The sequence below is a fragment of the Oryctolagus cuniculus genome, chromosome 2, assembly GCF_964237555.1.
Source record: "Oryctolagus cuniculus chromosome 2, mOryCun1.1, whole genome shotgun sequence".
Lineage (NCBI taxonomy): Eukaryota > Metazoa > Chordata > Mammalia > Lagomorpha > Leporidae > Oryctolagus > Oryctolagus cuniculus.
In genome coordinates, this window is record NC_091433.1 from 94,662,710 (window position 1) to 94,686,919 (window position 24,210).

Consider the following 24,210-nt stretch of genomic DNA (forward strand, 5'->3'; position numbering starts at 1 on the left):
ATCCAACATGGGAAGTGAGATACTCAGCAGACTCATAGAATGGCGGATGTCCTAAATAGCACTCTGGCCTCAGAATCAGCCCTAAAGGCACTCGGATCTGGCTGAAAAGCCCAGGAGAGTATTTCAGGCATGGAAAGCCAAGACACTCTGGCAAAAAGATCTCTGTGAGTGAGATCCCAGTGGAAAGAACAGGTCTTCAAAGAGGGAGGTGCCTTTCTCTGAAGGGAGGAGAGAACCTCCACTTTGACTATGACCTTGTCTAAACAAGATAAGAGTCGGAGAACTCAAGGGGCTTCCATAGCCTTGGAAACTCATGACTGGTGCATAGGGGGATTACTGATGCCATAAACAGGAGTGTCAATTGGTAAAGTCAACAACAGGAGTCACTGTGCACTTACTCCTCATGTAGGATCTCTGTCCTTAATGTGCTGTACACTGAGGCTTAATGCTATAACGAGTACTCAAACAGTATATTTCACTTTGTGTTTCTATGGGGGTGCAAACGATTGAAATCTTTACTTAATGTACACTAAACTGATCTTCTGTAAAAAAAAAAAAAAAAAAAAGAAATTATCAATTCCCAACTTGACTCTCACTGGGATTAAACATGACAATAGGTCTGATCTGATTTCATCATCATTTAAAAAAAATCATCTATTATTTTTCACTTTATGTTTCTGTGTGGGAGCAAACTGTTGAAATCCTTACTTAAGGTATACTAAGCTGATCTTCTGTATATTAAGATAATTGAAAATGAATCTTGATGTGAATAGAAGGGGAGAGGAGTGGGAAAGGGGAGGGTTGTGGGTGGGAGGGACGGTATGGGGGGGGAAGCCATTGTAACCCATGAGTCATACTTTGGAAATTTATATTCATTAAATAAAAGATAAAAAAAAATAAAAAAATAAAAAATAAAAAAAAATCATAAAAATGTTCAAACCAGCCAAAGCAATTTATAGATTCAATGAGATCCCAGTAAAAATACCAAGGATATTATTCAGATTTGTATGGAAACACTAGAGACCTCAAATAGCTAAAGCAATTTTAAACAAGGAAAATAAAGTCAGAATCATCACAATACTAGATTTCAAGATGTACTACAGGGCCAGGGCAGTTATAAACAAAACAGCCTAGAAGTGGCACAAAAATAGACATGTACACCAAAGAAAGAAAATATAAACCACAGAAGTTAATCCATGTATCCACAATCAACCAACGATCTAAAAATCCCTGAAGAAAGGACTGTCTCTTTAACAAATTATGCCAGAGAAATGGGACCTCTACATTCAGAAGTATGAAATAAGACCTGTATTAACACCCTATACAAAAACAACCCATAATTGATCAAGGATCTACATCTATGACTTGATACTATCAAATTCCTAAAGGAAAACATTAGAGGAACTCTGCAAGACATTGGCACAGGAAAAGATGTCTTGGAAAAGACCCCAGAAGCACAGGCAATGAAAGAAGAAAGAGCCAAAAGCAAAGAAGCTTCTGTGTTGCAAAGAAAACACTCAGCAGCAAAGTGAACATACAGAAGAATATAGTTTTTCTCTATATAATTGATAAAGGGTTAATATCCAATATCTATAAAGACCTGAAGGGACTCAACTACAACAAAACAATGTAGTTAGAAATGGGCAAAGGACATGAGCAGAAATTTTTCAAAGGATGTAATATAAATGGCTGAGAGACACATGCAAAGATGCTCAGTATCTCTAACCATCAGGGAAATGCAAAGAAAACCACAATGAAGTTTCATTTCATCTCAGTTAGAATGTCTATTATCCAAAAACCAAAAAATAATAAATGCTGGTAAGGATGTGAGGGAAAAAGTTACCCTAATACACTGTTGGTGGGAACGTAAAGTGGTACAACCATTATGGAAGACAGTAAGCATATTCCTCAGAAATCTGAAAATAGATCTACTATATAAAATCAGATGAAATCTACATGATAAATTCAGCCTATGGAAGAGTTATTTTTAACCTCATGTTTGTTGCAGCTTGATTAAAAATAACTAAGATGTGAAATCAAGTCAGATTTATATTAACTGATGACTGAATAAAGAAAATGAGTAGCATGGAATACTTTTCAGTCATAAGAAAGAATAAAATCCTGTCTTTGCAACAAATGGATGCAACTGGAAACCATGATGCTTATTGAAATAAGCTGTTCAAGAAAGACAAATATGTTTTCTCTGATATATGTGAATTAATAAGGATATAAAAAGTGTAAGAATGAAGTGGACATATGATTTGATTATTTCTTTTGCCCTTATATATATTCTAGTGAAACTGTGGTATTAGTACTTTTTACTTGCTGAATATTATGGTTAGTGATGCACTAAATCTGAGCTTATAAGGGAAATTATGAAATGAAGTTTTTTCAATTTTATGTTTTTGCAAAAATTAAAGAAAAAAAGGGTGAAGAAAGGTTGAAGGAGAGAGTGGGGGAACTATGATTATCTTCTTAGCATTGTGCTTATAAAATACATGAAATCTGTTCTCTTTATATAAATAAACAAATTTAGAGAACCTAAAAGTAAGCTTAAAAATCTCCATGCAGCTGATCTTCAAAAATGTTCTAAGAATATACACTGCAGAAAGGTCAGTATTTTCAATAAATGATGCTTGGAATATTGAATACCCACATGCAGACAATTTAAACTTGCTAAACTTACTCGTATCTCTCATCATTTACCAAAATATGAACTCAAGGGTGTTTATTTACCCTAATCATTAAGATGCTAGCATCTCATATCAAAGTACCTCAGCTAGATACCCATCTCTGACTTCTGACTCCAGTTTCCTGCAGATGCTGGGTGGGAGAAGTGATAACTCAAGCACTGGGTTCCTTCTACCATGGGGAGAGCTGGATTGAATTCCACACTAATTCTGTTTGGCCCAGTCCTGGCCTTTGTGGGCATTTGTGGAGTCAATCAACATAACAGCTCTGTCTATTTCTCTATGTCTCTCTGCTCTCAAATAAATACTCTTTAAAATTAATTAAAGATGATTTAAAGACTTAAATATAAAACCTAACTATTTGGATAAAATGCTTCAGGACATTGGAATAGACAAGCATTATGGGAATAAGACACCAAAGCATAGCAAGAAAAAAAGAAAAAAATAGTCAAATGGAATTTTTTTAAGTTAAAAAGCTTCAGACAGCAAATAAAATAATCAATATAGCAGACAACCTAAGGAATTGGAGAAAATATTTGCAAACTATACATCTAGTAAGGGATGAATAACCAGAATCTGTGTGTGTGTGTAAGAAATTTTAACAACTCAACAAAAAATGAGCAAATTTTAAAACTGGTAATAGGTCTAAATGCACATTTGTTAGAGAAGACATACAAATGGCCAACAAGTACAGGAAAAAATGCTCAGCATCACTAATCAACAAGGAAACACAAATAAAAACCACAGTTAGATATCAAGTACTTCAGTTAGAATGCCTATTATCAAAAAGACAAAACAGTGACTGGTATTGTCACAGAGCAGGTTAAACCATGTCCTATGACACTGACATCCCATATGAGCAACATTTCAAGTCCATGTTCCATCCAGTTTCCTGCTAATGAGCCTTAGGAAGCAGCGGAGGTTGACTCAAGGGCTTGGCCCCCTGCCACCCTCATGGGAGACCCAGATGAAGTTCCAGGCTTCTGGCTTCAGTCTGGCACAGAAACAGCCATTGTGGTCATTTGTGGAGTAAACCAGCAGATGAAAGATCTTTCTCACTCTTGCTTTATCTCTCTCTCTCTCTCCCTCTCTCTTTCTGTGTGTGTGTGTGTGTGTGTATTGTGTGTGTGTCTCTATAATTCTTCCTTTCAAATAAATAAATAAATCTAATAAAAAGAAAAATACATATTTGATGGAATTGCATGTAAAATTTAATAAGAACTTGTAAAACTCAGGAAGAAGAAAACAAATGCAACTTAAATATTGAAGGAGGGCTGGTGATGTGGTATAGCAGGTAAAGGCACCGCCTGCAGTGCATGCATCCTATATGGGTGCCAGTGTGAGTCTTGGCTATTCCACTTCAGATCCAGCTCTCTTCCATGGCCTGGGAAAGCAGTAGAAGATGGTGCAAGTGCTTGGGCCCCTGCACCCATGTGGGAGACCCAGAAGAAGCTCCTGGACCCTGGCTTTGGATTGGCAGAGCTCCAGCCATTGCAGCCATCTGGTGAATGAACCAGTGGTTGGAAGACCTCTCCCCTCCTCTCTCTCTATGCCTCTCTGTAACTCTACCTTTCAAATAAATAAAATAAATATTTAAAATATATAAAAATATATAGATACACACATAATACATGTATTCAAATAAACATATAAACCATTCTGAATATTAGAAAATTATGAGAAAAAGAAATGTACCATACATTAAAGAAGAGCACATTTAGACAGCAAGAAGATGGACATGCTATGTATCAGGATGATTATACTTAAAAAATACACATTATGGGCTGGCACTTTGGCATAGTGGGTAAAGCCACTTCCTGCAGTGCTAGCATCCCATATGAGCACTGGTTTGAGTCCTGGCTGCTCCATTCTGACCCAACTCTCTGCTATGGCCTGGGAAAGCAGTGGAAGATGGCCCAAGTCCTTGGGCCCCTGCATCTACATGTGAGACCCAGAAGAAGCTCCTGGCTCCTGGTTTTGGTTTGGCACAGTTCCAGCCACTGCGGCTAATTGAGGAATGAACCAGCACATAGAAGACCTCTCTCTCCCCCAACTCCCTCTCTCTCTGTAACTTAACTGCCAAGTAAATAAATAAAATAAATCTTTAAAAAATACACATTACAAATGCTTTGCAAGAGTAGCAGGACATCAAATTCATTACGGGTGAGGATGCATAGTGGGGCAGATGCTTTATCAGACTTCTTGACATGTTATCAGAAACCCAACACCATGTCATACACCATACATGTTACAGTATATTTTCACTGGTATGAAAACGTATGCTTTGATAAAAGCTGACACAAATATACATATAGCAGCTTTACTCACAATGGTTAAAATTCATGTTAAACCAAGTTGTTCTTCAATAGTTAACCACATAACCAAACCTTCAAAGTGGGTGGAGACCCTGGGAAGAAAACAGGAGATGAACACACATGAGATGCTTAGGGAGCAGACATTTAGCATGGAGACACAAGAGAAAAGCCTAGGCTGCAGTCATAGGGGTTCTAGATGCCTAAGGAAGAAAATGACTTTAAGCCAAGGGCAGAGAGGTATCTAAAGCCTGCCATGAGCTGGAGGCACAGGCAATGAAGTCACTCCATGGTAGTAGGAAAATATTCTGGAGTAGGGATACAAATAACTGATGGAAGATCACGGCTTCATGCAGAAGGGCTGGAGAACACGGCAATTGGCTTGGAATTCAGGTACAGATGAACACTCAAGAAAAGATGTGATGGAGGGGCTGGCATTGTGGTGCAGTGGGTTACACCACTGCCTATGATGCTGGCATCCCATATGGGTGCTGGTTTGTATGCTGGCTGCTCCCGTTCAGATCCAGCTCCCTGCTAGTGACCTGGGAAAGCAGTGGGAGATGGCCCAAGTGTTTTGGCCCCTGCCACCTATGTGAGAGATCCAGAAGATGCTCCAAATTCCTGGCTTTAGTCTTTGGACTGTCCTAGCCCTGACCATTGAGTGAGCCAGTGGATGCAAGCTCTTTTTGTATTGCTGTCTCTGTCTCTCTCTCTGTTTCTCTGTCTATGTAACTTCAACTAAGTCTTTTAAAAATGTGCTGAAGACATAGGGGATGGAGACTCATGAAGGTACATGCTTTAGGCACAAGGAATGGACTTTCAAGAGCTGACATGGAGTACAGAGATTTTACAAATGACAACATATGACAGAGAAGAGAGGTCACAGTTCTATGGAGAGTGACACTGCAGAAAACACAGGGTTTCAGGCACAAGATTGGAGATACATGAATTCTGACATGGTTGCAGGCACATGGGGATGGAGACACTGGGGCAGGCAGGGTCTACACTTACAGGTTTTGGAAACAAATGAGAAAATTAAGAGAACACAGATAAATTAGTGCTTAGATAAAATTTGTATCCTTAAGTGAATATGTTAGGACACTGAAACTGAAGCATCTCAGCTTCTTTCTCAAAAATTAAAGCTGAAAAATATTGAAGAATATTTAAATAAAAGCAGTAACAGATGACAACAGACATCAATTTAAAAAGTTGGTAGTCACAAAAGTACTACAGAAAAATATAAAGAAAGACATATTTTAAAAGTTAAGAAAATAAATAAACCAATAACTAATTGCAGGAAATTAAAACAGAAGCAGTCTTTATAGAGCTTACAGAACTTACTAATACTAAGGATTTTCCTAAATTCATAAAACTAAAAATTGGACTCTGGAGATCAAAATCTGCTACATTTTGAAAATCAGTTTTCCAAAATACAAATATCAGATGAACTAGAATAATTCCTATATAATTTAATAAGTTAAACCAATTTTTTAAGAAGCCAAATCAACCAAGAAACAAGTTCCACAAACAAATTTTGGGTCCAGATATATGGAATATTCCAAACTTTTAAGAAAGAAAAATAAATTATATGTCCCAAACAAGCTCCAAATGGAACTAAACAGAGAATATATTTAAATTTCTTTTGGGAAGCCAGTGTTATATATATGATGCAAAGAACCTCAGGATATGGATTAAAAATAAAATTAAACAGCATCTGTTTCATAAACAGGTAATATCCTAAGCAAATTATTTTTATATGAATTCAGCCATACAGGAAAACTTGATAGGTCAGTAACAAGCAAGAGACACTAAAATGCGAAGAGCCTTCAACATTCTTTTTTTTTTTTAATTTTTTTAACAGGCAGAGTGGACAGTGAGAGAGAGAGACAGAGAGAAAGGTCTTCCTTTGCCGTTGGTTCACCCTCCAATGGCCGCCGCGGCCAGCGCACTGTGGCCGGCACACCATGCTGATCCAATGGCAGGAGCCAGGTACTTATCCTGATCTCCCAGGGGGTGCAGGGCCCAAGCACTTGGGCCATCCTCCACTGCACTCCCTGGCCACAGCAGAGAGCTGGCCTGGAAGAGGGGCAACCGGGACAGAATCCGGCGCCCCAACCGGGACTAGAACCCGGTGTGCCGGCGCTGCTAGGTGGAGGATTAGCCTAGTGAGCCGCGGCGCTGGCCAGGAGCATTCAACATTCTCAAACAGACCCTGTACAACATCCAGGTAGGTAGAAAAAGTGAGGCAATTACATGATCATTTAGATTAAGTGTTTAAAAGCATTTAATAAAACTCAGTATCCAGCAGAAAAAAAATCAACTTCTGGAAAAATTGCAAAAACAGTGATTTGCTGTACATGATCAAGATAGTCTAAAATGGACCTACAACAAACTACTTAACACAGGATCAGGGAAAGCTTTTCCCCCGGGAACAGACCCATGTATGCCTGCTGCCTTCTCCCCATCTCTAAAAGGGAAATAAAACAAAAACAAACAAGCATCAACCTTTAAATAAGCCAGAAACTCTGTCAATATACCCAGATGACACCCATTACATACAGACAATGTAATCCCAAACTACATACAGCTGACAAGTGAGGGTAACGAGATCATTGGGTAAAATGCTATTACCGGGCATCCAATATGGGCGCTGGTTCGAGTCCTGGCTGCTCCACTTCCGATCCAGCTCTCTGCTATGGCCTGGGAAAGCAGTGGAAGATGGCCCTGCACCCACATTGGCGACGGGGAAGAAGGTCCTGGCTCCTGGCTTCAGATTGGCCCAGCTCTGACCTTGTGGCCATCTGGGGAGTGACCAGTGGATGGAAGACCTCTCCCTCCCCCTCCCTCCGCTCTCCTCTCCCCTCTCTCCCTCTGCCTTTCATTCTTTCTTTCCCTCTGCTAATGATCTTTAAAAACCTGTCGTTAATAACAGCAAGAAATAGGAAATCATATTAAAGGACAAAAGACTAGAAAACAAGTATCTAGAAGAAAAACGAATCAAGAAGAGTCATTATGGGACATCTTTAAACCTTGTTCAAATGAACAGTACACACACCTACAACTTCCCAGAAGAGAAATTGTTGGGGAATATGTAGAAACACAAGACCAGAAGTAGATGAACCGCAGTTAGCGGTGACTCACCTGGAGCGGCTTCTGCAGCTCACGGCGAACTCTCGAAGTCCTGTGAGCCTCGCAGGACATGGAGGTGACAGCGACCACCCAGAGCTCCGGCAACAGAGGCAGCGGCCTCAGACCCCAACAGGCCGGCACTCCCGTCTCCTGGCAACAGCTTCCCCACGTCCACTGTGCCAGCGAGCGTGCTGATTGGCTATGGCTTTTGTGACGCCCCGAATGCCCATAGGCTTGGCAACTGACCAATCAGGGGCCCCGGTGAGTGGCTGACAACTTTTTCATCTCCTGAGACCCCTGTGTCCTAGTCGCGTCCCCGCGGTGGCTCCCCCTTCTCTGCTCTGAGGAGAGGAAGCCGGAGACCTCGCAAGCAGGAAATGGTGAGTGTGGGTCCAGGTTTCCCAGAAGGGGCTGTGGGGTGGATGGATCCTGCCTGAGCCAGCGACGGGGGGGGGCTGGACTTCCCCCAACTGAGCTCTTTCATCTGCGGACCCACTAGGCTGTTCCTGCACCAGCGCCCTGGGCTGGCTCCAGAGCCTCATCTCAGTCTCTGTGTGCGTGCAGTCTGCCTGTCCCCAGGTTGTGTGGAGAGGACTGAGGGAGATCGGAGAGAGTGGACTGCGCTGTGGCGTTCACGTGGCGAGGAGGTTGGGGGGTCATGGCTCCCTCCTTTCTCCCCAGCCATACACATTACAAGCTTAGGAACTCAGAAATGGAAGTCTTATTTTGCTCAGCTTTTCGGGCCAGGTTTGGGGATGGCATCTGATGATGAACTTGCTGGCAGAGTTCAGAGGCAGTGCAGGCATCACCATGACACTTTAAAGGGTGTACTTTGGTGACCATTTCACAAGAGAGGAAAGCAGAGAATGCCCACCCGACCCTCCAGTGCAGAGTATCCGTGCACCTCTCCTCATTTTATGCTCCTTAAGTACAGACATTAGAACGTCATTGGGTTGTTCCCCTTTGCAAACTTTGATATCACCACCACCCACCCTCCTTTCTTTTTCTTGTCTTGGTTCCTAAAACTGCCTGGGCATGATGTTCAACACACCTCCCTCCAGGAGTGCCTAGTGCGTGCCAGCCCCTGAGTCACTCATCCTGGGGGCAGCCCCTGGCCCTGAGCCTCTACCTGGGGGCAGCTGACTTGAGCTGGGTTGAAACTCCTGGTACACCTGCCCTTGGGATGTTTAGCTTTCCTTCTCACCACAGTTTCCATTGCTGGGAGATATAGCAGTCAGTTACTCAGATGCTGGTATATACAACTGGATTCTTTCAGACTTGAGAAGGGAGAAGGGCTGTCACAAAAGCCAAGGAAAAACCACTTTAGCTAAGTGGTGCCAGACCTGAAAAGTTCAGGACCCAGCAGTTTTTGGCTCCAGAGAGTTGTTATATTTAGAGTGTAATGTGTTCCAAGTGAAGCTGCCCGAGAGGGTAAGACTCCCTGTGGAGAAAGGCTTATGAATTTGAGAATTTGCTCCTGTAGTGCAATAAAATGTATATTTGATATTTGTACCCATTTTCTGGTGCAGAGATTTTAGTGTTCATACAACTTGCATATTATTACATATCCTATAACTTTGATTTACTGAGAAGATAAAGTAAAATATCCCTTGGCTTTCAGGGGTCCAGTGAATTTCATATTCAACTTTATAATTTTCTCAAGATTTTTGTTTGAGATTGACAGTATTATTGTTTCCTCCTGTAAATTTACTTTTAAGCTACATATAGTCTCAATGTTTTTCATGATAATTATTTATTGTACTGTGTTGCCAAAACTGACAAAAAATATTTTATGAGACCATTTTTCCCCAAGACCATCAGTATGACAGCTGCTGTCCAAAGAGGTATAAATATTTAGAGTAATAAATATGACAGCAGGACATACATGATTGTGTAGTATATCATTCAGAGGCTGCTTCCCCAAAGAATTTCTTAATGGATTCATGCTTGTTTCACATATATTGATTAATGTTTTAGGAAGTAAGAAGCTTCTCTGTATTGGATGTTTTGAGGAAGTTTATTTTATTCTGTCCTTGGTAATACTAGTAGTTCTTATCTAGGAGGCAGAGAGAATGGAGTGGAACTAAAGCTAATTCACAAGGAGGACCAACCAGTTATGGAAATGGCAAAAGGAACATAATGGGCATTTTCAGGATTTGGAATATGTCCCCTTTTCGTTTTTGAGACATGACTGCACAAAATCTTTTGTGTTGATTCATCATAGTTATGGAGACACATTGTCTGATGTTAAGAGTGTGTGGCAAACTCAGACATCTCTTCAGCAGCATAAGTCTTGGCCTTTTGTTGAGGTGAGGCCAGCTCCAGTCTTCAGGCCCTGTTTTGTCTTTCTTACTAATTAGCTAAACATGGACTGCAATGCATGCAATGTATTGCACACTGTTTTCTATTAGATACTCCAGTTAAAATAAATTCTCATTCTTAGAAAATTATGTAACATTTTACTAAAAGTCACCTTAATAATTCAAATAAGTCCAAACAGTTGAGTAAATTGCCTGAATGCAAATCCAGCAGAGAAAAAAAAAGCATGATCATTATTCCAGTCAAGCCTTTCAGGTTTAGAAAATATGTTGTTGATGCTAATTTGTCAACATCCCCCATACGCCAGAATTGCAAACTCAAATTGCATGAAATTGGGCACAAAAAGCCCACACACAAAGAGTTCTAGATAGTGACTTCTAAAACAAAGTCTTAAAATCTGGTGTTTCTATTCTGACAAAAGAAGAATAGGCAACAAATGCCATCAGTTGTTGTATATGGGGAAAATAAGTACTTTGCCAGGAAGTAAATGATGGCATCTGTGCTCATAAGGAAGGTGGGGGGGTGTCAGAAATATGTCATCATTGATCACATATTTCCATTTCTTTTTTTTATTTTTGACAGGCAGAGTGGACAGTGAGAAAGAGAGAGACAGAGAGAAAGGTCTTCCTTTGGCCATTGGTTCACCCCCTAATGGCCACTGTGGCTGGCACATCACACTGATCTGAAGCCAGGAGCCAGGTGCTTTTCCTGGTCTCCCATGTGGGTGCAGGGCCCAAAGACTTGGGCCATCTCCCACTGCACTCCTGGGTCACAGCAGAGAGCTGGCCTGGAAGAGGGGCAACTGGGACAGAATCCGGTGCCCTGACCGGGACTAGAACCCGGTGTGCTGCCGCCGCAAGGTGGAGGATTAGCCTATTGAGCCATGGCACCGGCCTCATATTTCCATTTCTAAAACATCTTCCTTACAGGTCCAGAAACTGCTGAGGTATGGATGTAGATGGTTAATCAACAGGCAGTCTTGCATTCTTGATTCCCGATAAAGATGCAGGTACAGTTCATCTTCATGTTTGCAGTGGTTAAGAGTTTAAGGGCACACAGTACATGATTGATTTTGAATGTTTTTTTGGTGTTTCTGTTTCTGTTTAATGTCATGTGAAGGGTTTTTGAAGTTCCTTTTTTTCTGGTATTAACATTTCAGCCACTTGAATCAGATTTGCTGTTAATTCTCCACAAAAGCTTCGTTATCAGCAGTTATCATTCAGAACAATTTCCCCAGGCATTTCTTTCTTGCTAACATCTTGGGTCCTGTAAAACCTTCTGGGTTATAGATTCTGGATTTATAAATTTTGTAATCTCTTTGTGAGATGTCTATCTTCTCATATTGCTAATGCTTGCGTGTTACTGCAAGACTCCATTTATCTGGGCCACAGTAACAAATGTGGAACAGAATGTTAGAGCTGTGGCAAGGGAATGAGATATGCTCTTTTGATCAGGGGGCCCTTGTGCAGGATTGTGTACTTAGATGTCTGAGTAACTTCACATGCTTGGGTTGATTGGACACTTTTTTGTGAATACTTTGTTAATATTCTTAGGTTTTTGATTAATGGAATTTTGTAGGGAAAATTGCATCTCCCAAACACATTGCTAATTACAGTCTTCACCTGAAACAGACATTTGTCATGGAAAAGGGTGATGAGTAACTCCCATAACTGCACAGCAAATTCTAAGTGACAATCAGATATGTTCTAATTGGACTTCCTATCCCATGGGTTGAATGGAGGACATGCACCTTCCTCTGCACCACCAAGCATTGGACTCTCACTCCTTCACTGGCACTGTGATTCCCAAGCTTCCTACAAATACAGACACCATTTCTTTCTCCTTCAGCTCTCTCCCTTCCATTCTCATTTTAACAAAAGCAGACAGTTATTTTACTGGAAACATTGATTTGTCTTTAAACTTTTCATGCTAAAAAAATCAATGACTTTACTGCAAACCCATTCAATCAAATCTTTATTCATACTTAGATTGGATTTCCATATATAACTATGGGTACAACAGCTATGTTGTACCCATAGTTCTATCAGGACCTGCCTCTGCTTCCAATTGAGCTTCCTGCTAATGCACCTGGGAAGCAATGGTGATAACCTTAGTATGTGAGTTCCTGACACACATGTGGGAGACCAGGATGGTGTTCCTGGTTCTAGCCTGGCCCAGCCCTGGCTTTGCAGACATTTGGGGAGTGAGCCAGTGGTTGGAACCTCTTGCTTGCTCACTCTCTAATACATACATCTTTTAAAAATTCTAGGTGGAATTTTCTTGCCAATCACCTCCAAAAATGGATCCAAATATATGAATGTGGATATCAGAATCCTTGAAATAAGACACAGAAAGATAAATACCACACAATCTCATATACACGAGGAATCCAGGAACATCAAACTTAAGCACAGAACAGAATAGTGGTTACCAGGGGCTAAGAATGAAAGAAATAAAATTGTAGTTTAATGACATGTATTTGCAGTTAGGAGATAAATTGACTCCTTGAGACCTAAAACACAGCACAGTATATTAAAAATGAATACAGTGTTAGATACCACTTGTTAAGATCTTAAGTATTTTTTATAAACCATATAAGATGATTGACTTGTTAGTTTGATTGTCCTATCATTAAATAATATATATGTACAAGAGAGCACAAAAGGTTTGTTAAAAATAGGATAAAATGGGAATTTTCTAAAAACTTGAAGTCCCCTCACAAAGAGGTTTGTGAAAAATGGGATTGCAAGATAAGGTGAATTTTCTATAAGCCTTTAAAAGTCCCCTCACATGTCAAAACATCAAGTCACACAACTTGAGTATATACAAATTTTGAATGTTAATTATACTCAAATATTCTTGTAAAATTACACTATATTAAATTATTAATTAAAAATAATTTAGGAATCTAGACTTGTATTTTTGTGATTGGGAAGGTTACCATGGAACAAAAATAATTTTTAAAGCACTCATAAATGTGACTGGCTTAAATTTCTATTTTGAAAGTTCAAAGACGATGATCACCTGTCAAAGTAATGTGTAAGGGCTAAGATGACATCCAAGTACCACATTACAGTGGCCTCCTGCCACTCTAACACTTTGAGAAAAACCCTGCACCAAATAAATCTGTTTTAATTCACCTAGTCTGTGACACTTATGTCAGCAACATAAAGTGAGGTTAGACCCCAGAAATTGCTATGCTGAGAGGTCAAGGTCTGGGACTGAGACCCTGCTCCGACATCTTCGGAAAACTTTGGGAATCAGGTCACCCTAGGAAGAAAAGAGGAACCAAGCACCCCATAAATGACAGCCCGTCACCTGCATGAAACCCATTCCCGCAGCCCGGATTCTACCTAATGACCACCTGGTCCCCACTGCACTATTGGGGAAGATGCGAGGCTCCTGCCACACAGCTTCCCAGAGACAACTCCTGGGCTCCTGGGCCAATAAGTCTCTGCCCGGAAAGGACAGGACTCCTGGAGTCAGGGTGCCAGTCCAGCCCCAACACTGTGGACAGAGGGGCTGAGGGAAGCACTGTGCTGGCAGTGAGACAGGACCACAGACTCCAGAGCCCTCATCACCTTCCCCATCTCTGCAAGCCCACCCTACACTCATCTTTTCATGGCTTCTGAGGGGTGTGCAATCCTGTGGGGAAAGATCTTGGAGAACAGTGTATGAATCTCCCAGCAGCACAGCTCCCTCCTAGGATCTCTCTCTGCGGCAGAACTGGACAACAATTATGGCATCAAGATCCCACACAATTATGTAGCATTTATGCATCACTCCTGATTGGACAGTTTAGATAGCCATGAGCATGTACAGTGTCATAAAAGATGCAACCAATCAGCATCCTCCACAGTGCTGACATGCCAAATAGGAAAAAATAAGAGGGGAGATCTGGGTTCAGTACCAAAACTTCATTCTCCAGTGCTCCACCCTGCCTGCCATGGGAGGGCTTTTCATTCCTGGTCCTGCCTCCTGCTGGGCTCTCTCCTGTTCCCTGGTCCCTGTCACTCCGAGGATCCTACCTGGAGGTGGCAGGACCCTACTTCAGGTAAGTGACAATCTAATGGATATTTACTGGCCTCTGAGCCTTCTTTTTCAATTTACACAAGATATGTTTCTCGAGTCATTTGTGTTTTTTTTTAAATATTGATTTAAAGAATTTTTAAAGACATAACATAATTTAATGATTTTTCCTTTCCCTTGCCAATTTGTTTCTCATTTCCAATTGTCCTTAAATATTATTTTCTGTGCTTTTTGCTGGTTGTATGTGTGTGTGTGTGTGCATGTGTCTTTCCAGTAATCTCATTTGTCAGTTGTATTTGTTTTTATATTTCATGGATTAGCTCTGTGTATAAACATCACCAATAATTCATACTTTCTGCTCAGAAATTGACTTATTTTACAGGCAGAGTAGTAGACAGCAAGAGAGACAGAAAGAAAGGTCTTCCTTCCATTGGTTCACTCCCCAAATTGCTGCTATAGATGGTGCTGCACTGATCCAGAGCCAGGAGCCAGGAGTCAGGTGCTTCTTCCTGGTCTCCCATGTGGGTGCAGGGACCCAAGCACTTGGACCATCCTCCAATGCTATCCCTGGGCCACAGCAGAGAGCTGGACTGTAAAAGGAGCAACCAGAACTAGAATTCAGCACCCTTATGGGATGCTGGCACCGCAGGTGGAGGATTAACCAAGTAAGCCATGGAGCCGGCCCTCAGAAACTGAATTTTACACTTTATAACTTCTTTTTTGCTGTTATATTTCATTGACTATTCCTGCAGTAGAAAGTTGAGGACAATGAGCACAGGCATAGGGGTCTAGATTTACTTCCAGAGGAAAACAAATTCAATCACTCTATATTAGTTGTGTTTGTTGTAGATTCATTTCTCTGTTGATTATATTAAGAAACTCGTTGGATTTTTGTTGTATTTTGTTTGTTACTCTGTTCTCAATGTTTTAATTGGGCGCTGAACTTTATTAAATGCTTTTAAACATGTAACTCAAGTGAGCATGTGATTTTCTTCTCGTAGTTTTTTACCTGCCTGGGTGACTTTTCAGGAAATCTTACCAACATTTGCATTTTTATTATATATTGTTTGCTATTGATTTTTTTATATTTGTATATGTGATTTCATTTATTATATTAATATTTTGTTTAGGGTACTTCTAGCTCTGTTTATGAAAGGGATACTTTTAAGTAAATTAATTTTTATTAAGTGGTCCACCTGCATCATTATCAATGTAATGCTGATTTTCCAAAAGAAATTTTAAAATATGATCTTCTTATTTCCACATTGGGTAGGTCTGGGAAACATAGATTTTTCTTTTCTTCCACAAAAGTTTGGAGTATTCTGTAAGTCTGGATCCCAAATTCAGATTTGTGTGACTTTCCCATGGTTTTCTTGGATCTTTATAGATTGTTTTTCACTGAGGATTCACGTGACTTTTTTTCCCTCATAATTAGACCAGGTTTCTGAGTTTTTGAGGGTAGTTTTTGATTTTTATTGCATCACAACAAGAATAAGTCACTGTCAACATGATATCACTGTTGATGTTGGTATGGAACACCTGGTGGCAGTAGTATTTCTCAGCTTTCTCTAATGTGAAGCTACTCTGTCCTACCTCAAGTCCTTTTCTATACTCTTTGGAAAGGGGTCACTATGTATAGCCCATGCTTAAGGATTAGAGAGTTAGACACATATCATTAAAGGTGGAATTTATTTGGGATTCTTTGCCTGGAGGAATTGTCTCCCCACTCCTTTATTTGTGTATTCAATCATTCATTCATGTCACTGTTGATTCAGGAACATTTACTTTATACTTTGAATATTATCCAATAGTAGCGACCTTCAAAGAGTTTGCAGAAAATACACATTATGATAAAAGAAACTTATACTTGATTGCAAAATTTTGAACCAAAGTAAACATATCTTAATTCAACTTTCCACAAAATTTTCAAGTCCCTATACCAATTCATTTATGTTATTACTTTAAATTATTCCAGTTTTGGCCATTGGAAAATTTTTCATCTGGTTCCATTGTCATGCCCCCTCATGATGGGATCATTTACTCATTAGGGACACATCTTTTATTCTCTGGCACTGTAAGATATCCCAGGCTCATATTTGTATATCTCCTTGCCTGATACTGAGACTCAGCCATTTTTTCAAAGAGCTCTGGATCCTTTAATTTTAGAATTGTTTTAGAATTCAAGATATGGGCACTATGTATGTTCAATGCTGCTGGGTTGTTGCTATATACAAACCCTGTCAGCTGTCAGAGCAAGGAAATGTATGTATACTACTCTGTGTATACATACATAGGAGTATAAATATTCCTATACTCTCTGTATCTATGTATACATGTATGTATATTTATATTTATATGTATATGTATCTATCTATCTTAAGCTATGTTCTTATTGTCTCCAACTCCAATTCTTGACCACAGGAATCATTTTAGCCACCTCTCTTTGCTTTTCTGTAAACTTCTTTTCCAGAATCTTGTTTTAAAAATATTCCAGTGCCAGCATTGTGTTTCAGTGGATTAAACTACTAGCCGTGATGCTGGCATCCTGTATGAGCATTGGTTCAAGTCCTGGCTGCTTGACTTCTGAGCCAGCTCTCTCTTAATGCACCATAGGAAAACAGCAGAAGAAGGGCAAAGTACTTGGACTCCTACCACCTATGTGGGAGACCTGGATAGAGTTCTTGGCTCCTGGCTTCAGCATGGCCAAGTCCTGTCTATCATGGACATTTGGAGAGTGGACTATTAGATGGAAGATCTCTCTCTCCCTCACTGTTTCTATAACTGCCTTTATAAATATTTGAAGACTTTTACTTAACTTCATTCTAAAAATATGTCTCTGTTTTCATGTATGCTTATATGTATATCACAGAATACTTGGAAATTTAATATAGGCTATGGGAAGAGATCGAATCTCCTATATTTAATCTTTTAACATTTACACACATGTATACATACACTTTTACAAACAAAACTATGACCAAAATAGATATGGTATTTTGTAGTCTACTCAACAATGTATAATGAGCTTCTCCATTCATGTTAACTATTCTTTTTAAAGGTCATAATTTTAATTGGCTGAACATATTAACCTCTCCTTTGACTACTTAAGTTTTAACAATTTTTCTGTGATGAGTAACTATAGGAAACACTCTTTATGTAAGTCATTATGCATATGTCTGATTTTTAAGTTTAGACTGCTTTGTGTAAGTTGAATTACTAGGCCTGAGAGTAATTATTGGGTCCCAGAGTAGGGACATTTTAAGTACTGTGATAAGTAATGCTAAACTTCCCTATAGAAAAGACAGCAGCAATTTAGCTACCTACCAAAATTGTATAAGTCATTTTCTTAAGAAAATGCTTAGTAATAAGAGGTATTGAAAAATTTTAAAGGAATCACCGAGTCATTAAAATGTCATCTCACTGTTGTTTTGAATTAAATTTGTTTTATAAGATGGCAGAATAGTGAGGGCGTGCACCGATAGCACGGGAAAATTTAGTTTAATAAAAGCAGAGTTAGGGTAGCCTCAGAAAAAGGATCAGGAAAAAATTGCAGAGGAAACTCTTCCGAAGCTATTGGCTATGACTCAGAGGACCTACTGGGAGAGCAGGGTCGCCCACCGTGTGGAAGCCGAACCGAGGGAGCCGCAGAGACTGAGTGCCAGTGCGGGAAGGGGAGTCGATGTGACACAGACACCAGCAGGGAGAGGAGGGACGCCCAGGGCTCTGAGTCCACACATCGGCGCTGGAAGCGGAGGTGAGCTCAGTAACTGGAGACATTGGCGGGGAAACGGTGGACAGAATTTTAGAGGGAAGCAGGCTTTGAAGTGGGAAAGTTCACCAGACTGACTACAGGAGAGAAGGAAAAAAAATAAATAAATTAAAAAAAATGTGGGGGCGTACTGGTACAGACAAGTTCCTCTCTCTGCCAACCTTGCAAAGGCGAGCAAGAGACAAAGAGCTGCGATATACATAATAAAAGGGGAGAGTTAAGGCTACAATTCAGTAGCCTAGGCAACCCAGCGGGAGTCCGCAGAGAAATGGAGCCTGCACAGACTCTTTGGGTAGAAGCCAGAGATCGGAAGCTAAATACCATCCATTCTGCTCATCCTTGCAGTATTACTTACCTCCTGAATAAAAAATAAAATAAAATAAAATAAAATAATAAATAAATAAATAAAGAGAGATTTACCACGCATAACCTGAGGGTGTCACCTTTGCACACCCTTAACCAGGAAGAACCAGGCAGAGCTCTCAGGCCACACCCATCTCAAGACTCCAAGGCTCCTCCAACAGCAGGCAGTCCACTTAACACAGACATAGTATAAAAAAAAAAAAAAAACTCACAGTGAGGGAAAAAGAATTAACCATGCCAAGCAATAAACACAGAAATTGAGGGAACAAGATCAACGATGACACTATGATGCCTCCAAATAAACAAAACACCCCAAGCCAAGATTATGAAGATGATGAGATAGAAGAAATGCAAGATACGGATTTCAAAAAATTTATGATAACATTTAGAAGTTTTCAAAAGCAAATCATTGAACTACAGAAATCCTTATTGGACAGGATTGAAAATCTCTCTCGTGAAAATGAAATTTTAAGGAAGAATCAAAATGAAACGCAGAAACTAGTAGAACAAGAAAGTGTGATAGTGAAGAGAAATCAAAATGAAATGAAGAGCTAAATTGATCAAATGACCAACACATTAGAGAGCCTTAAAAACAGAATGGGTGAAGCAGAAGAGAGAATATCGGATTTAGAAGACAGAGAACAGGAAAGGATTCCGTCAGACCAAAGAAAAGAAGAGGAAATTAGAAATCTAAAAAATATTGTTGGAAATCTACAGGATACTATTTAAAAAACTAACATTCGGGTTCTAGGAGTTCCTGAAGGCATGGAGAGAGAGAAAGGATTAGAAGGCCTTTTTAGTGAGATACAAGCAGAGAACTTTCCGGGTTTGGAGAAGGACAGAGACATCCTAGTACAGGAAGCTCATAGAACCCCCAGTAAACTTGACCAAAAGAGATCCTCACCACGACACGTGGTAATTAAACTCACCACAGTGAAACATAAAGAAAAGATCCTAAAATGTGCAAGAGAGAAATGTCTGATTACTCTCAGAGGATCTCCAATCAGACTCACAGCAGACTTCTCATCAGAAACACTACAGGCTAGGAGGGAATGGCGAGACATAGCCCAGGTGCTAAGAGAGAAAAATTACCAGCCCAGAATATTATATCCTGCAAAGCTCTCATTTGTGAATGAAGGTGAAATAAAGACCTTTCATAGCAAACAGAAATTGAAAGACTTTGTGGCCACTCGTCCGGCCCTGCAAAAGATACTTAAAGATGTGCTACACTCAGAAACACAGAAACACGGCCATCAATATGAAAGAAGGTAAAAGAAGAACAGCTACCAGTAAAAGAGCATGGGAAGCTCAAAGCATATACTAGAAAATATCTCTGGGAAAATGGCAGGGCAAAGTCACTATGTATACATAGTTACATTAAACGTGAATGGCCTGAACTGCCCAGTTAAAAGACACTGATTGGCTGAATGGCTTAAGGAACAACACCCAACTATTTGTTGCCTACAAGAAACACATCTCTAACAAAGATGCATGCAGACTGAAAGAGAAAGGTTGGAAAAAGATATTCCATGCCAACAAAAACCAAAAAAAGCAGGTGTAGCCATATTAATATCAGACAAAATAAACTTTAATACAAGAACTGTTAAGAGAGACAAAGAGGGGCACTATATAATGATTAAGGGTTCAATTCAACAGGAAGATGTAACTATTATAAATGTATATGCACCTAATTACAGGGCACCAGTATATTTAAAAGATATGTTCAGGGACTCAAAGGGAGACTTAGATTCCAATACGATAGTACTGGGGGACTTCAATACTCCACTCTCAGAAATAGATAGATCATCCAGACAGAAGATCAACAAGGAAACAGCAGATTTAATCAACACTATTGCCCAAATGGATCTAACAGATATCTACAGAACTTTCAATCCTACATCTAAAGACTTTACATTCTTCTCAGCAGTGCATGGAACCTTCTCTAGGATTGATCACATACTAGGCCATAAAGCAAGTCTCAGCAAATTCAAAAGGAATAGAATCATACCATGCAGCTTCTCAGACCATAAAGGAATGAAGCTGGAAATTAGCAACTCAGGAAACCCCAGAAAGTATGCAAACACATGGAGACTGAACAACATGCTCCTGAATGAACACTGGGTCATTCAAGAAATCAAAAGAGAAATAAAAAAACTTTCTGGAAGTAAATGAGGATAACAACACAACATATCAAAACTTATGGGATATGGCAAAAGCAGTACTGAGAGGCAAGTTTATAGCAATAGGAGCCTATATCAAGAAATTGGAAAGGCACCAAATAAATGAGCTTTCAGCGCATCTCAAGGACCTAGAAAATTTGCAGCAAACCAGACCCAAATCTAGTAGGAGAAGAGAAATAATTAAAATCAGAGAAGAAATTAACAGGATTGAATCCAAAAAAACATTACAAAAAATCAGCCAAGCGAAGAGCTGGTTTTTTGAAAAAATAAACAAAATTGACACCCCATTGGCCCAACTAACTAAAAAAAGAAGAGAAAAGACCCAAATCAATAAAATCAGAGATGAAAAAGGAAACGTAACAAAAGACACCACAGAAATAAAAAGAATCATCAGAAATTACTACAAGGACTTGTATGCCAGCAAACTGGAAAATCTATCAGAAATGGATAGATTCCTGGACACATGCAATCTACCAAAATTGAACTATGAAGACATAGAAAACCTAAATAGACCCATAACTGAGACAGAAATTGAAACAGTAATAAAGGCCCTCCCAACAAAGAAAAGCCCAGGACCAGATGGATTCACTGCTGAATTCTACCAGACATTTAAAGAAGAACTAATCCCATTTCCTCTCAAACTATTCAGAACAATCAAAAAAGATGGAATCCTCCCAAATTCTTTCTATGAAGCCAGCATCACCTTAATCCCTAAGCCAGAGAAAGATGCAGCACTGAAAGAGAATTATAGACCAATATCCATGATGAACATAGATGCAAAAAATCCTCAATAAAATTCTTGCCAATAGAATACAACAACACATCAGGAAAATCATCCACCCAGACCAAGTGGGATTTATCCCTGGTATGCAGGGATGGTTCAACATTCGCAAATCAATCAATGTGATTCACCACATTAACAGACTGCAGAAGAAAAACCATATGATTATCTCAATAGATGCAGAGAAAGCATTTGATAAGATTGAACACCCGTTCATGATGAAAACTCTAAGCAAATTGGGTATGGAAGGAACATTCCTCAATCTAATCAAAGAAATTTATGAAAAGCCCACAGCCAGCATCCTATTGAATGGGGAAAAGTTGGAAGCATTTCCACTGAGATCTGGCACCAGACAGGGATGCCCACTCTCACCACTGCTATTTAATATAGTTCTGGAAGTTTTAGACAGAGCCATCAGACAAGAAAAAGAAATTAAAGGAATACAAATTGAGAAGGAAGAAGTCAAACTATCCCTCTTTGCAGATGATATGATTCTTTACTTAGAGAATCCAAAGAACTCTACTAAGAGACTATTAGAACTCATAGAGGAGTTTGGCAAAGTGGCAGGATAGAAAATCAATGCACAAAAATCAACAGCCTTTGTGTACATAAGCAATGCCATGGCTGAGAAAGAACTGCTAAGATCAATCCCATTCACAATAGCTACAAACAATCAAATACCTTGGAATAAACTTAACCACGGATGTTAAAGGTCTCTACAATGAAAATTACAAAATCTTAAAGAAAGAAATAGAAGAGGATACCAAGAAATGGAAAAATCTTCCATGCTCATGGATTGGAAGAATCAACATCATCAAAATGTCCATTCTCCCAAAAGCAATTTATAGATTCAATGCAATCCCAATTAAGATACCAAAGACATTCTTCGCAGATCTAGAAAAAATGATGCTAAAATTCATATGGATGCACAAGAGACCTGGAATAGCTAAAGCAATCTTGTACAACAAAAACAAAGCGGGAGGCATCACAATACCAGATTTCAGGACATACTACAGGGCAGTTGTAATCAAAACAGCATGGTACTGGTACAGAAACAGATGGATAGACCAATGGAACAGAATTGAAACACCAGAAATCAACCCAAACATCTACAGCCAACTTATATTTGATCAAGGATCTAAAACCAATTCCTGGAGCAAGGACAGTCTATTCAATAAATGGTGCTGGGAAAACTGGATTTCCATGTGCAGAAGCATGAAGCAAGACCCCTACCTTACACCTTACACAAAAATCCACTCAACGTGGATTAAAGACCTAAATCTACGACCTGACACCATTAAGTTATTAGAGAACATTGGAGAAACCCTTCAAGATATTGGCACAGGCAAAGAGTTTCTGGAAAAGACCCGGGAGGCACAGGCAGTCAAAGCCAAAATCAACTATTGGGATTGCATCAAGTTGAGAAGTTTCTGTACTGCAAAAGAAACAGGAGAGTGAAGAGACAACTGACAGAATGGGAAAAATATTTGCAAACTATGCAACAGATAAAGGGTTAATAACCAGAATCTACAAAGAGATCAAGAAACTCCACAAAAACAAAACCAACAACCCACTTAAGAGATGGGCCAAGGACCTCAATAGACATTTTTCAAAAGAGGAAATCCAAATGGCCAACAGGCACATGAAAAAATGTTCAAGGTCATTAGCAATCAGGGAAATACAAATTAAAACCATAATGAGGTTTCACCTCACCCTGGTTAGAATGGCTCACATGCAGAAATCTACCAACAACAGATGCTGGCGAGGATGTGGGGAAAAGGGGACACTAACCCACTGTTGGTGGGAATGCAAACTGGTCAAGCCACTATGGAGTCAGCCTGGAGATTCCTCAGAAACCTGAAGATAACCCTACCGTTCGACCCAGCCATCCCACTCCTTGGAATTTACCCAAAGGAATTTAAATTGGCAAACAAACAAGCTGTCTGCATATTAATGTTTATTGCAGCTCAATTCACAATAGCCAAGACCTGGAACCAACCTAAATGCCCTTCAAAGGTAGACTGCATAAAGAAATCCTGGGATATGTACTCTGTAGAATACTATACCGCAGTAAGAAACAACAAAATCCAGTCATTTGCAACAAAATGGAGGAATCTGGAACACATCATGCTGAGTGAAATAAGCCAGTCCCAAAGGGACAAATACCATATGTTCTCCCTGATTAGTGACAACTGCCTGAACACCAAAAAGGAAACCTCCTGAAGTGAAATGGACACTATGAGAAACGGTGACTTGATCAGCATAGCCCTGACTGTTAATGAACAACTTAATACATTATCCCTCTTAGTAGTTTTTTTTTTGTCTGTTCTACTTAATATGACTGGTTTAATTCTGTAATTAATACACAGTTATTCTTAAGTGTTGAAAATTAACTGAAATGTGATCCCTGTTAAACATAAGAGTGGGAATAAGAGAGGGAAGAGATGTACAATTTGGGACATGCTGAAGCTGACTTGCCCCAAATGGTAGAGTTAGAAACATAACCCGGGACTCCAATTCAATACCATCAAGGTGGCATGTACCAATGCCATCTCACTAGTTCAAGTGATCAATTTCAGTTCACAATTGATCATAATGAAAGGACTAAGAGTCAAAGGGAGCACATAAACAAGTCTAG

At 39.7% G+C, this 24,210-nt stretch overlaps 1 long non-coding RNA gene across 1 annotated transcript; it reads left to right on the top strand.

Moving 5' to 3' along the window:
- Window positions 1-891: 891 nt before the first annotated feature.
- Window positions 892-23,331, top strand: LOC127490283 (uncharacterized). Its single transcript, XR_007918170.2, has 3 exons — window positions 892-8,511; window positions 11,380-11,459; window positions 12,720-23,331. It is a non-coding gene; the product is annotated as an uncharacterized lncRNA (long non-coding RNA).
- The last annotated feature ends 879 nt before the right edge of the window (window positions 23,332-24,210 follow it).